This window comes from Peromyscus maniculatus, chromosome 23, assembly GCF_049852395.1.
Source record: "Peromyscus maniculatus bairdii isolate BWxNUB_F1_BW_parent chromosome 23, HU_Pman_BW_mat_3.1, whole genome shotgun sequence".
NCBI lineage: Eukaryota > Metazoa > Chordata > Mammalia > Rodentia > Cricetidae > Peromyscus > Peromyscus maniculatus.
The window spans coordinates 56,478,911-56,491,985 of NC_134874.1; the positions used below are offsets into that span (position 1 = coordinate 56,478,911).

General features: G+C 42.3%; 1 protein-coding gene across 1 annotated transcript in view; it reads left to right on the plus strand.

The window, feature by feature from the left end:
- The window catches only part of Flt3 (fms related receptor tyrosine kinase 3), an 87,069-nt gene that overhangs the window by 14,413 nt on the left and 59,581 nt on the right, over positions 1-13,075 (plus strand). The window lies entirely within an intron of this gene.

Here is a 13,075-nt window from a genome sequence, read left to right on the forward strand (position 1 = left end):
GGTGGTGTGCCTCAGTGTCAGAGCCCAGCATTCATGGGGACCAGGTTCTGTCCCCAGCACCTTCCCAGATACCATTCGGTGACCTCCAAAGTGCCGCACAGCACTGCCCTCCAAGGATTGCCAGGCTAACGCCCTGGTGCCAACAGCGAGAGTCAGGCACAGAGCTGGAACCGATGCAATTTTGGAAGCATCTGCAGAAGTGTAGCCTCGAACCCAAACAGAAAACGAGGCCAAGCTTCCAAGAGGAGACCATTCCAACCGTGGCTGGGAAGGTGTGTGATGGATGATGGGGAATGCAGAGGGTGAGGACACTCCCAGTAAGTGGGACAGCAAGGGACGAGGTTCAGAGGTAACAAACTTGAGCAAAACGCTAACTCAGGTCTCGGTTGCTGGGACACAGTATATAAGGTCTCTGGGATTACAGTGGTTATCCTTTATAAAGTTATAACTCAGGAAGTTGATTTTTTTATGCTGTGTGTGTGTGTGTGTGTGTGTGTGTGAATGCATTCGATTGTGTGCAGGAGTACCAAGGCTCATGTATGGAGGTCAGAGGACAACTTGAGGGAGTTGGTTGTCTCATTCCACCATGTAGGTCCCAGGGATCAAAACTCAGGTTCTCATGCTTGGTGGCAAGCCCCCACAGAGCCATCTTGCTGGCCTGGAGTTTGACCTTTATCATGGAGACCATGGATCTCTGACTGATTTCAGGAGATCCATGATACTGTTTTTTCCTCTTCCACTGTGCCCCCCCCCATCATCCAAGTATGTTATTTCATTTGTTTACTTTTTTTGTTTTTGTTTTTGTTTTTTTTTTGAGACAGGGTTTCTCTGTGTAGCTTTGGAGCCTGTCCTGGAACTCTCTAGGTAGCCCAGGCTGGCCTCGAACTCACAGAGATCCACCTGCCTCTGCCTCTTGAGTGCTGGGATTAAAGGCGTGCACCACCATCGACTCATTAGTTTACTTTTAAGGGAAAGTGTTCATTACTTTCATTGATTTTCAAAAGGACCTGTGAGTGAGTCCAAAGAAGGGAAGAACCAGTGCTGTGAGTTGTGGGGGGGTTCGAGTGGAGGATGTGTGGTGTTTATGTGGAGGATGGGGTGCATCAGCTGAACCATCGCACAGAAACCAGTGAGGGGGCTGTTGGCAGTGGTGTAGGCCAGGAACAGTCAAGACTTACTTGTGACAATGGTAATGCAGAGGCTGAACAGAGGGAAGATTTGAGGAGAATCAGGAAGGCAAAAATGTTAGGGTGTGGCTACTGCTTGGATGGGAAATGAATGTGGGAGAGGAATCAAAGCTATCTCCTGGAGTGCGGTGGATGGCCACCCTACAGTTCCAACACTGGGATGCTGAGGCAGGATCCTTTGAGACCAAGAGTTCCCAGCAGAAGTGCTCTGGTTTCGAGATGTCTGGCTTTGGTGACAGTGTGGATGTGGATGATAACTGAAGAGACGCAGGAAGAACAGAGACAGCAGGAGGCATGGAAGGAAAGGTGACTTCCACTTCCCTTGGTATTCCTGGAGGGCCACCCAGACAGACAGCTATGTACTCAAAGGTGTGAGACACAGAGAGGTAAAAGTTTGGGGCCCATAAGTAAATAATGGTGGTTAAAATCATGATAGTTTACAGGGAAAGAGTGTAGCTGGTTTTCTCCAGTCCTGCCTGGCCCATGGTCAGGACAAATCTCTCTCACCCGCCAGTCCCGCAGCCGCCCAGACCCAACCAAGTAAACACAGAGACTTATATTGCTTACAAACTGTATGGCCGTGGCAGGCTTCTTGTTATCTAGTTCTCCTATCTTAAATTAACCCATTTCTATTCATCTATCAGTTGCCACGTGGCTGTGGCTTACCGGTAATTTTACATCTCACTTCCTTGTGTCTGGCTTGCGACTCCTGACTCAGCCTTCCTGTTCCCACAATTCTCTTCTCTCCTTGTCCCGCCTATACTTCCTGCCTGGCTACTGGCCAATCAGTGTTTTATTTATTAACCAATCAGCACAACACATTTTACATACAGACCGTTCCCACAGCAAAAGAGTACAGAGTATGACCAGAATAAAAGGAGCCTAATTTGTTGCCCTCATTTACCAGATGATGAAAATGAGGCTCAAAGAGGTTAAATAATTTGTTCAAATTCAGTGTTATCAAAACCAAACTTCCAGAGGGGAGCTTGAACTCAGCTCTCTACTTCTCAGCCAGTTCTGGCTGCCTCACAAGACTTCATTTGGAAATGAGGCACTGTGGGCCCTGGAGACAGGGCTCAGCTGTTAAGAGTACTTACTGCTACTCGGACAGAGAACCCAGGTTCTCTTCCCCACACCCTCATGGCGGCTCACATCCATCTGTGACTCCAGTTCTAGGGGATCTGACGCCCTCCTTCAGCCTCTGAAGGTATCCGGCATGCATGTGGTACATTCAGCAAACACATACAACAACTTAAAACTTTTTTTAGTATTATTTTTAAAAAAGGGAAATGATGTGTCTTAGCATTCTCCTGTCTGTTTCAAACCATCCAGTTCCATAGTTCTGTCACTGGAGAGCAGATGTTTATTGGCTTTGTGTTTTGTGTTTCTCTGTTGAGACACAGCCTCACTGTGTAGCTCTCACTGGCTTTGAACTCCTGCAGACCAGCCTTGCCTGAGAGTTAAGGTGATCCTCCTGCCCCTGCCTCCTGAATACTGTAAGCTCAGGAGGGCTTACATGAATGCACTACCACACTTGGGTGCATCTAATTTTGTTTTTTTGTGAAGCCAAGTTTTGGATTTTTTTTTTTCCGGACAAGTTTTCTCTATGTAACAGGCCTAGCTGTTCTGGAACTCACTCTGCAGACCAGGCTGGCCTGGAACTCACAGAGATCTGCCTACCTTTGCCTCCTTAATGCTGGGATTAAAGGCGTGTACCACAACTGCCCAGCAAGTTGTGTTGTTTTTTCTTTTAAGAAAAGATTTTAATATAGACTTAAACATGAGGCAAGTGGGGTGGGGGGTGGGGGTATGTGAATATACAAGAGGAAGTGTGGGCTTCTCAAGAGAGAGTTGCCTCAATGGTCCTTGTGTTAGCTCAAACTTTGGTTTTAGATTGATGTCATCCCCTTCAGAGCACCCTCCCCAGTGCCGTCCTCTGTAGCAGCCCCCACATCATGGCATGGACACTTATTGGTTTTGAATGCTCGGCCTTAGCTGAGCTCTTTTCCTGCTAGTTCTTTTAACTTAACCTATTTCTCTTCATCTATGCTTCCTCTTGGGTTTTTTTTTTTTTTTTGAGGTTTCTTAAAATTTATATATATATATATATATATAAAATTTTACTATACCATTCAGTTCTACATATCAGCCATGGGTTCCCCTATTCTTCCCCCTCCCACCTCCTCCCCTTACCCCCAGCCCACCCTCCATTCCCACCTCCTCCAGGACAAGTCCTCCCCCGGGGGCTGTGATCAACTTGGTAGACTCAGTCCAGGGAGGTTCAGTCCCTTCCTCCCAGACTGAGCCAAGTGTCCCTGCATAAGTTCCAGGTTTCAAACAGCCAACTCATGCCATGAGCACAGGACTTGGTCCCACTGCCTAGTTACCTCCCAAACTGATCAAGCCAATCAAATGTCTCACCTATTCAGAGGGCCTGATCCAGCTGGGGGCCCCTCAGCCTTTGGTTCATAGTTCATGTGTTTCCATTCATTTGGCTATTTTTTTTTAATAATTGAGTAAAACTGAAATTTATTATATGCCACAGTCGTCCTAGGGACCTCCATGCTATATATATAGCCTCTATGGTTCTATGGGTTGTGGTCTGATTGTTCTTTATTTTATATCTAGAATCCACCAATGAGTGAGTACATACCATAACTGTCTTTCTGGGTTTGGGTTACTTCACTCAGGATGATTTTTTCTAGTTCCATCCATTTGCCTGCAAATTTCATGCTTTCATTGTTTTTCTCTGCTGAGTAGTACTCCATTGTGTATATGTACCACATTTTTTTCATCCATTCTTCCGTTGATGGGCATCTAGGTTGTTTCCAGGTTCTGGCTATTACAAATAGTGCTGCTATGAACATAGCTGAGCATGTATCTTTATGGTATGAATCAGCATTCCTTGGGTATATGCCCAAGAGTGGAATGGCTGGGTCTTGAGGTAGTTAGATTCCTAATTTTCTGAGAAACCGCCATACTGATTTCCACAGTGGTTGTACAAGTTTACATTCCCACCAACAGTGGAGGAGTGTTCCCTTTGCTCCACATCCTCTCCAACATTGGTTGTCATTGGTGTTTTTGATCGTAGCCATTCTAACAGGTGTAAGGTGGTATCTCAGAGTCGTTTTGATTTGCATTTCTCTGATGATTAAGGATGTTGAGCATTTCTTTAAATGTCTTTCAGCCATTTGTAGTTCTTGTTTTGTGAATTCTCTATTTAGCTCTTTAGCCCATTTTTTAATTGGACTGTTCAGTGCTTTGATGTCTAGTTTCTTGAGTTCTTTATATATATTTATTTATATATATATTTTTAATATTTATTTATTTGTTTATTTATTATGTATACAGTATTCCCTCTACATGTATGCTTACAGGCCAGAAGAGGGCACTAGATCGAATTATGGATGGTTGTGAGCCACCATGTGGTTGCTGGGAATTGAACTCAGGACCTCTGGAAGAGCAGACAATGCTCTTAACCACTGTGCCATCTCTCTAGCCCCCTGTTTTTTTTTTTTTTTTTAACCTTTTTCTGTATGTTCTACTCTGTCTAGCTTGATGGAAGCTGCCTGACTGGCTGGCCCTGGGCATCTCCCTCTCCTCCTTATTCTCATTCTCTCCTTTCTTCTCTTTTCTTGTTCTTAGATTTTTTTCCTTCTTATTCTCTCTGCCTGACAGCCCCATCCATCCTTTCTTTGCCTAGCTATTGGCCCTTCAGCTTTTTATTAGACCAATCAGGTGCTTTAGGCAGGCAAGGTGACACAGCACCACATCTTTTGATAATTACACAAATGCAGCAGAAACAAATGTAACACATCCCTCATCATTAAACAAATGCAGCAGAAACATATGTAACACATCTTTACATAGTTAAAGTAATATTCCACAGCATAAACCAATGTAACACATCTTTGCATAGTTTATTGTGTCACAATTCTTTTTCTTTCAAAGCAAATAATTTAGCGAGCCTCCCTACCTTTTTTAATTCCAAAGCTCCCTCAGTGCTCCACATGGATTTGTAGCCACAATCGGGGAATTTCCACTGAGGCTTTGGAATAGATTCTTGGAAAAGAACCTTTTAATTGATGATGTCAAATTATACGTCAGCCCTTTTTTAAACTTTATTTATTTATTTATTTTTGGTTTTTCGAGACAGGGTTTCTCTGTGTAGTTTTGGTGCCTGTCCTACTTGCTCTGTAGACCAGGCTGGCCTCGAACCCACAGAGATCCACCTGCCTCTGCCTCCTGAGTGCTGGGATTAAAGGTGTACACCACCACCACCTGGCATGGTTTTTTTTTTTTTTTTTGGTCAATTATGAATGGTTTCACAGGCATTCAAGTACACATGGTTCATGTGAGTAGAGTGTTAATTACTTATAAATACATGGTGTTATGTGGATGGATTTTATGCTGTGTAAATGCTCAATTGGTATCTTTTTTGGTGGGAGACAGTTGAGGCAGTGTTACTTTATGTAGCGTTGGCTGTCCTAGAACTTGCTTTGTAGACCAGACTGGCCTCGAACTCACAGAAATCTGCCTGCCTCTGCCTTCCAGAGTGCTGGGATAAAAGGTGTGTGCCACCGCCCAGCTCAACTATTGTCTTAACCAAGTTGTGTTTACAAGTGATTAGGCCATGGGAATGGCAGTTGCTCAACACCGTTGTCAGCACATGCTGCAGGCAGTTTTCTGTTTGTGTCCCTGGTCCCCTTCCCAGTCCCTGTCCTACTCCAGTGTGTTGTCCCCCACCCCATTCTAATAAGGATGTAGCAACATATTGTGGTTTAATTTGTTTCCCTAGTGATCCACGATGTGAAGCAATTTTCACTCATTTAATCATTACCTTAGTTTGCTTATTAGATTGCTTGTTTTCTTATTATTGAGTTTTAGGAGTTACTTGTATAATATGGATACAAATTATTTGTCAGAGTAGTGTTGTGTAACAGTTTCCTCTGAAATTGAAACATTCTATCCTCCAGTGAAACTCTTTAAGCAGGGTGGTAAATAACTCAAAATAGCCTCAGGAAGTCCCTGAAACTGACCAGATTCACTAGGTCCCTAACAGAGTAAGCAATAAAAGCTGCGAAGAAGACTCAGACAAGCCGATCTGCAAAGAAGACTCTTGAGATGGTCATGATCAACCAGCTGCCTGCAAGAAACAAAAACTAGCAGAGCTGCTCAGAAGGTGTTGAGACCAAGTGAGTCACTTGGGAAGGTGACACTCTCCAACCTGCTGGGCTGCTTGCAGGCTGTGTGTGCAGTGTGCTCCAGGTGCTGTTGATGTAACCAACCGTCTTATTAAATAAGAAACACAGAAACAATGTAAAAGAGAAAGCCAAGAGGTCAGAACTCAGAGCTAAAATCTCACCCTTCCTTCTGCTGTCCCAGCTTCTCGAAAGAGAGCTATATCCTATCTGTTCGTCTTTTTAAGTATTTTGTTTTGCCTTCATTGGTTGTAAACCCAAACACGTGACTGCCTCGTCACTGTCTGTATGTACAGCCCCCCAGGTCTTAAAGGCATATGTCTCCAATGCTGGCTGTATCCCTGAACACACAGAGATCTATGGGATTAAAGGCGTGTGTCACCACCGCCACACTCTTGCTATGGCTCTAATAGCTCTGACCCCCGGGCAACTTTATTTATTAACATACAATCAAAATCACATTTCAGTACAATTAGAATACCACCACATTTCCCCTTTTCTATTTTAATAAAAAGAAAAAAAAAAAGCAAAAGGTTATAACTAACAAAAGAAAAACTATATACAAAAGTACAATAACTATATACAATATATACAAGTAATAAATGCCTAAACAGGTATTTGACAAATCAGAGAAAATAATTCCATTATCTATCCTATTTTGGTAAATCCAAGATGTATCTAATGCACTTTCTATCCTAATTAATTTTCAACTATAAGTAACTAATCTTCAACCATAACTAACTAATCTTCAACTCCCTCAGAGACCCAAGAAGGGAATAATATTAGCTAACAAAAATAAAAACAGGAAGTGCATGCAAGCAACTTCCAAAAAATTTGTGAGTTGACAGAAACAGCCAGCTGCCTGGGCAGTCACCTGAGGTTTCTCTGCAGTGTTGGGGCATCATCTTCAGCCTATAGGCTTAGTGTATCTGACAGACTCATTTGTGAAGTAGGATGTACACAAGGTCAACAGTTCAACCTCACATTGGGTGAGAGCAGTCCGCGTACCAGAAACACCTGAATTCCACTAGTGTCCTGTCATGATTCAGGATTTTAAATTCTGGAAATTGTTGACAGTTTTTAAATTCAGCTGTTCATTCTTCTTGGCTGTGTATATATGGCTTCATCTCAGCATCCCCTTCTTCTCCACATCCCTCTATTAAATGCCAGTCTATTATCAAGAGGTGTGAGTTTTGAGCTGCTGTTCCATTGCACAACAGAAGCCATCGGCCCTCTGCCTGTTAAGCTGCCTTCGAAGAAAAGGGCACCGTACCTTTTCCGGATGCGAAGGCCACTTCAGGGATGGGGCCATATTGTCCTGGCCTCAGAAGATGCCTTTTGATAAAGCCATAACCACACTTGTTTTGGCAAGAATCAGTAGTCCCTTGTTTCGTGTTCTGTCTGTCCATTTTGTCCTGTTGATTCGAGGATACTTTGTTGTCCAGTGGCTAACTTTTGTCACAATGAAAGTTGACTCCATATGCAGTTTCTTCAATGCCCATATTTTCTCTGAAGTAGATTGGTACTTCCAGGAGCCGACATGTCTCAAAAAAGAAAAATTTTCTAAGTTATTAAAACATTTTAAATGCCATATTGTGTAGATCTCTGAAGGGTTTGAAGATGACCTGTCTAAAACATCTCTGCTCAATTTTTAAAACATATCTAATATGACTACAAGTTCTATTGTAATGTCTAACTACTAACTTTCATTTCTTTATATCCTAATAGTTGGTAATAATAACATTCAAGGATCAGATATTTGCATTACATTGTTAAATGAATGGTATAAATACAATTAGAAATATACATATAGCATTTTCCAACAATATCACTTTCAAATTTGTATACAATATAAAACAATTCAATCCAATATAAAGTATTTAAAATTAGTAATTGTCTTTTTCTCTTCTTTCTTTCTTTCTTTCTTTCTTTCTTTCTTTTTTTTTTAAACAAGAACCTTAAATCTAATCTCCTTTGCTTAGCCTTTTTCCTAACCCTTGACAATAACTTGTAACCAATCCCCCTAAATACTGAAAATTATCCCAGACCCAAAACCCATTAAAAAGACCAAAAAACCACCCGCCCTACACCACCTCTTTGGGAATGTGGGCGTCGTATTCTTAAAATTGCTTCCTGCTGGGTATGGGCGAAGTTATCTTTATCCTGAAAGAAAAATTTTAGGATAATTGTCAAATTCTAGGAAAGGTAACTATATCCTTCATTATCCAGTCTGTGTATAATGCCAAAGTTCAGGGTTTATCTCAAGTCCTTATTCAAGTAGTCTTTGAGACTGGATCATCTCAGCTAGTCATCTCAAAATTGCTCTGAGCATCTTGTAGTTCAAAGCTGATCTGTGGATGATGTTTGTCAGCTTAATGATATTATTATTGTCCACGTGGAATTGTTGTTGTTGTGAGGCCCCATCTTCTTTCTGGAGACTTCAGTTGATGTTAGGTCTGGCCATGATTTCCTGTAGAAAACTGATAAGAGACTCGAACACAAAAACATATATATGCAGCTAGCCTTTTTTCTAGAATTAGTTAGTACTCTATATGACCATTCATATCTTAACAAAGTTTAAAATGTGTATATATATTAATCTTGTAAATTTTGATATAAAATTTATACTTTAAGAAAAGTTTAAAGAATCAGAATAGAATCAAAAGAGTTGAGATTAGTAATAGAATAGTCCCTTAATTAATTTTGCTTTTGTCCTGTACCATAGCAGAAGATGGCTCTTTTATTCTGGCATGATACAGGGAGTTTGCATTTTCCTTTTAACAACATGCTTGATTTTAAAGAAGGAGAGAGCCATTCTCCAACTCCAAAGTCAGCTTTAAATTTTAATTGAACTGGGACTATTAGAAGACCAATAGTGTTAAATCTTTAGAGAAAAGCAGAAACAAACATTTAGGAAGACATAAAATTTCTTAGATAATATATACCCATACACCGTTTCATTCTGTTTCTTGGGATAGATGATTTGTCCCTTTTCTTCAGTTGTCTCATTTGTCCAGTGTTCTTTAGCCAGATGTTGATGTAACCAACCGTCTTATTAAATAAGAAACACAGAAACAATGTAAAAGAGAAAGCCAAGAGGTCAGAACTCAGAGCTAAAATCTCACCCTTCCTTCTGCTGTCCCAGCTTCTCGAAAGAGAGCTATATCCTATCTGTTCGTCTTTTTAAGTATTTATTTTGTTCTGCCTTCATTGGTTGTAAACCCACACGTGACTGCCTCGTCACTGTCTGTATGTACAGCCCCCCAGGTCTTAAAGGCATATGTCTCCAATGCTGGCTGTATCCCTGAACACACAGCCCTCCCTCAGTAACCAGAACCCTGAGGAAAAAGAGGCTAACGAGGGAGGGAGAAGCCTTGGTTGACTCTGTCGACCAAGCTGTCATGACAGCAGCAGCCAAATGCCCCCCCCTTCCTCCCAAGTACACGTAGTGAATGTGCTCACAAAGACAGACTGCGCGCTGAGCTATCAAATACAGTTCAACAGGCTTTGAAAGACTCCAGAAGTACAAAATAGAGCTTTTGACTGAAATGGCATTAAATTAGAAATTGTTAGCAGAAAAAAAAATATTTGGAAGTTCACCAAATACTGAGAAATCAAAGTGGTTTCGAAGAGTCCATGGGTCAAGAAGAAACCAGAAAATCAAATGTATTTTGAAATGAATGACAATGAAAATTATTGTGGACTATGAGAGGTTCTGCCCCTCGATAGCCCACTCCCAGGGTCCGAGAAGAATCTATGACCAGCTGATAATCTAATCTTTGATGATATTAGATGAGTCTAGGTACACAAAACTCTTAGTCCAAACACTTCATTCTTCTCAGTCAGTTCTCCTTCTACGCATTTTCTGTTCTGCCCTCATGCCTAGCTCTTCTCTGTCTCTTCTTTTCCTGTCCTCTCATAGCCCTGATGAAGCCCTTATGTTTTTGATCTCATCTTCAGCTTCTCCATCCATGCTCATTTCTTCTTTTCCTTATTCTCTACAGAAGATCTGCCTTATTCCTTTCTCTCCAGCCACACAACTCTGCCTGGACCAGGAATTCTGCCCCAGCCTTCACTTGTACCTGGATATGCAAAAAACCCTTTGTTCTCAGTCAAATGCTCTGGAATGCCATTTGGCCAGTCTGGGGAAGGGAAGTCTGAGCTTCATTTGCACAGAGACAAAGCTATGCATCTACAGTCCGCCTGTGTCCTAGGCTCTATAGGGGTGTTACCTAGTTCAGATCATCAGTAGGTCTGAGAAGCTTATGCTTTTGCTCTTAAGGCCTAGTAGTATATGAGCACACAAGAAATTCATAGCAGAAGACACCTGATATATTAAAAGCTGAATAGCACTAAATATTCCCTGATAATTGCTTCCCTCTAGAAAGATTCCTTGATCTTTCTATATATAGCTTTATTATATACAGCTGACTCTCGATAATATATTCTTGTGGCTTGCAGCAGAAAATGAGATTAATATGGTAATAAGGGGATTCCTCTAAAGCTGTACTTGAGCAGGGATTACTGCTGAGCCAACATTCTAGCCCAAGTTGTGTTTGTTTGGGTTTTTTGGTGTTGGGTATTGAACCAAGCAACTCACACACTTGAGGAAAGCCCTTTATTACTGAATCATGCCCCCAGATCCAAATTTAGAAATTAGATTATTATTATTAGACATTTACTTATTGACTATTAATTAGAGCTTTTGCTACAGTATCATGATTGTTTGTTGTGAGCCAGACTGGTCTAAAAATTTCTCATGGAAATTGTCTTACTGCTCAGCTTCTTCAGTGCTGGGGTTATAGGCGTGAACCACTGAAAGAGAATCAATATCCCAAACCAATGGCATCACATTCAACCATGAGAAAGAAAGCCAGGCATTGTGGCACACGCCTTTAATCCCAGCACTCAGGAAACAGAGGTGGATCTTGAGTTCAAGGCCAGCCTGGTCTACATAGTGAGTTCCAGGACAGCAGGGCTGTGTAGAGAGACAACCCTCTCTCAAACAACAACAACAAAACAAACAAGATAAGAAGAAACAGCCGGGCGTTGGTGGCGCACGCCTTTAATCCCAGCACTTGGGAGGCAGAGGCAGGCGGATCTTTGTGAGTTCGAGGCCAGCCTGGGCTACCAAGTGAGCTCCAGGAAAGGCACAAAGCTACACAGAGAAACCCTGTCTCGAAAAACCAAAAAAAAAAAAAAAAAAAAAAAAAAAAGATAAGAAGAAACAGAAGGAAAATAGTAAAGTAAGCTGTGTCTTAGTTAGGGTTTTCATTGCTGTGAAGAGACACTATGACCACGGCAACTCTTATAAAGGAAAACATTTCACTGGTTTCCAGTTTCAGTGGTTTAGTCCGTTGTCATCATATTGGAACATGGCAGTGTGCAGGTAGACATGGTGCCGGGGAAGGAGTTCTACAGGAAGTGAACTGTCCCACTGGGCATGGCTTGAGCATAGGAGACCTCAGAGCCCACCCCCACAGTGACACACTTCCTCCAACAAAGTCACCCTGCTTTAACAAGGCCACATCTCCCCATAGCGCCCCTCCCTGTGAGCTTATGGGGCCAATTACCTTCAAACTACCTACCGCAAGCTCCAGATGAGCAAAATAAAGAAAATAATGACCAGAGTTAAAGTCAGTGAACAGGAGAAGCAAAACAGTGGTGATAAAAGATCAAACTGGTGAACCCAGGGAGGCCACCAGGGAAACAAAGATGGAAGACACGGACTGCAACGTGCTACAGAGTGCATAGCTGTGGGGAACATCGTGTGTTACACACACACATCACTTTTTAAATTAAAAAATAAACCCTAAAGAGCTTGACATGGTCGAAGTATCTGAAGAGATGCACCACCACAGCAAAAGGAATGAGAGAATATTTTCAAAGTAGGGGAAAGGATACATTGTAATTCAGTGGGGTGATTAAAGCCATAGCGTGCCCACGTATGGCTCACACTGTCACTCTGGCTCTCGGGAGCCTGAGGCAGACGTCTGTGGCTAGCAAGGGGTCCTGTGCCCAGCAATGAAAAGGGCAGAAGAGCCACAGTGAGAGGGCACACCTACCTTATGAAGAGCGGAAGTCTGGTAGGCAGAAGAGGATCCAGCGGGTAAAAGCGCTTGTCACAAAAGCTGAGCTACCTGACTTGTGGCCCACACACATGCACATGCCAGCACACACGCACAAATGATACCATTTACAATCATAGGCAAACTGAAGGTCTCGGATTCTAGCAGATGTTGTTGAGAATGTCACACAGCTGGAATCCTCGTGTGGCCAGCAGGTGTGTGAGAGGACAGAAAAGCCCACTGCCAACACGAGTGTGTGTGATGTCAGGACATATCTACCCTTTTCCAAAGTCACAGGCTTTGATGTGTGATGTGTACCATCTAAGCAAACTAGACTGTGAAGTCATGGTTGTTATTGTTATTGGGATGGTTGGTAATTTTTTTTTTAAGTATATAGCCTTGGTTGGCCTAGATTGTGCTTTTTAGACCAGGCTGGCCTCAGACTCACAGAGATCCACTTATCTCTGCCTCCCAAGTGCTGGGATTAAAGACACGCATCACCACACCTGGCAAAATCACATTTAAAAAAAGAGTGGAGGGTAAAAACATTAGAGTGGGACAAGAAAGAGTGTTAACATCCCCGAGACTCTGAGATCACAAGAACAGAGAAGGCTGGACG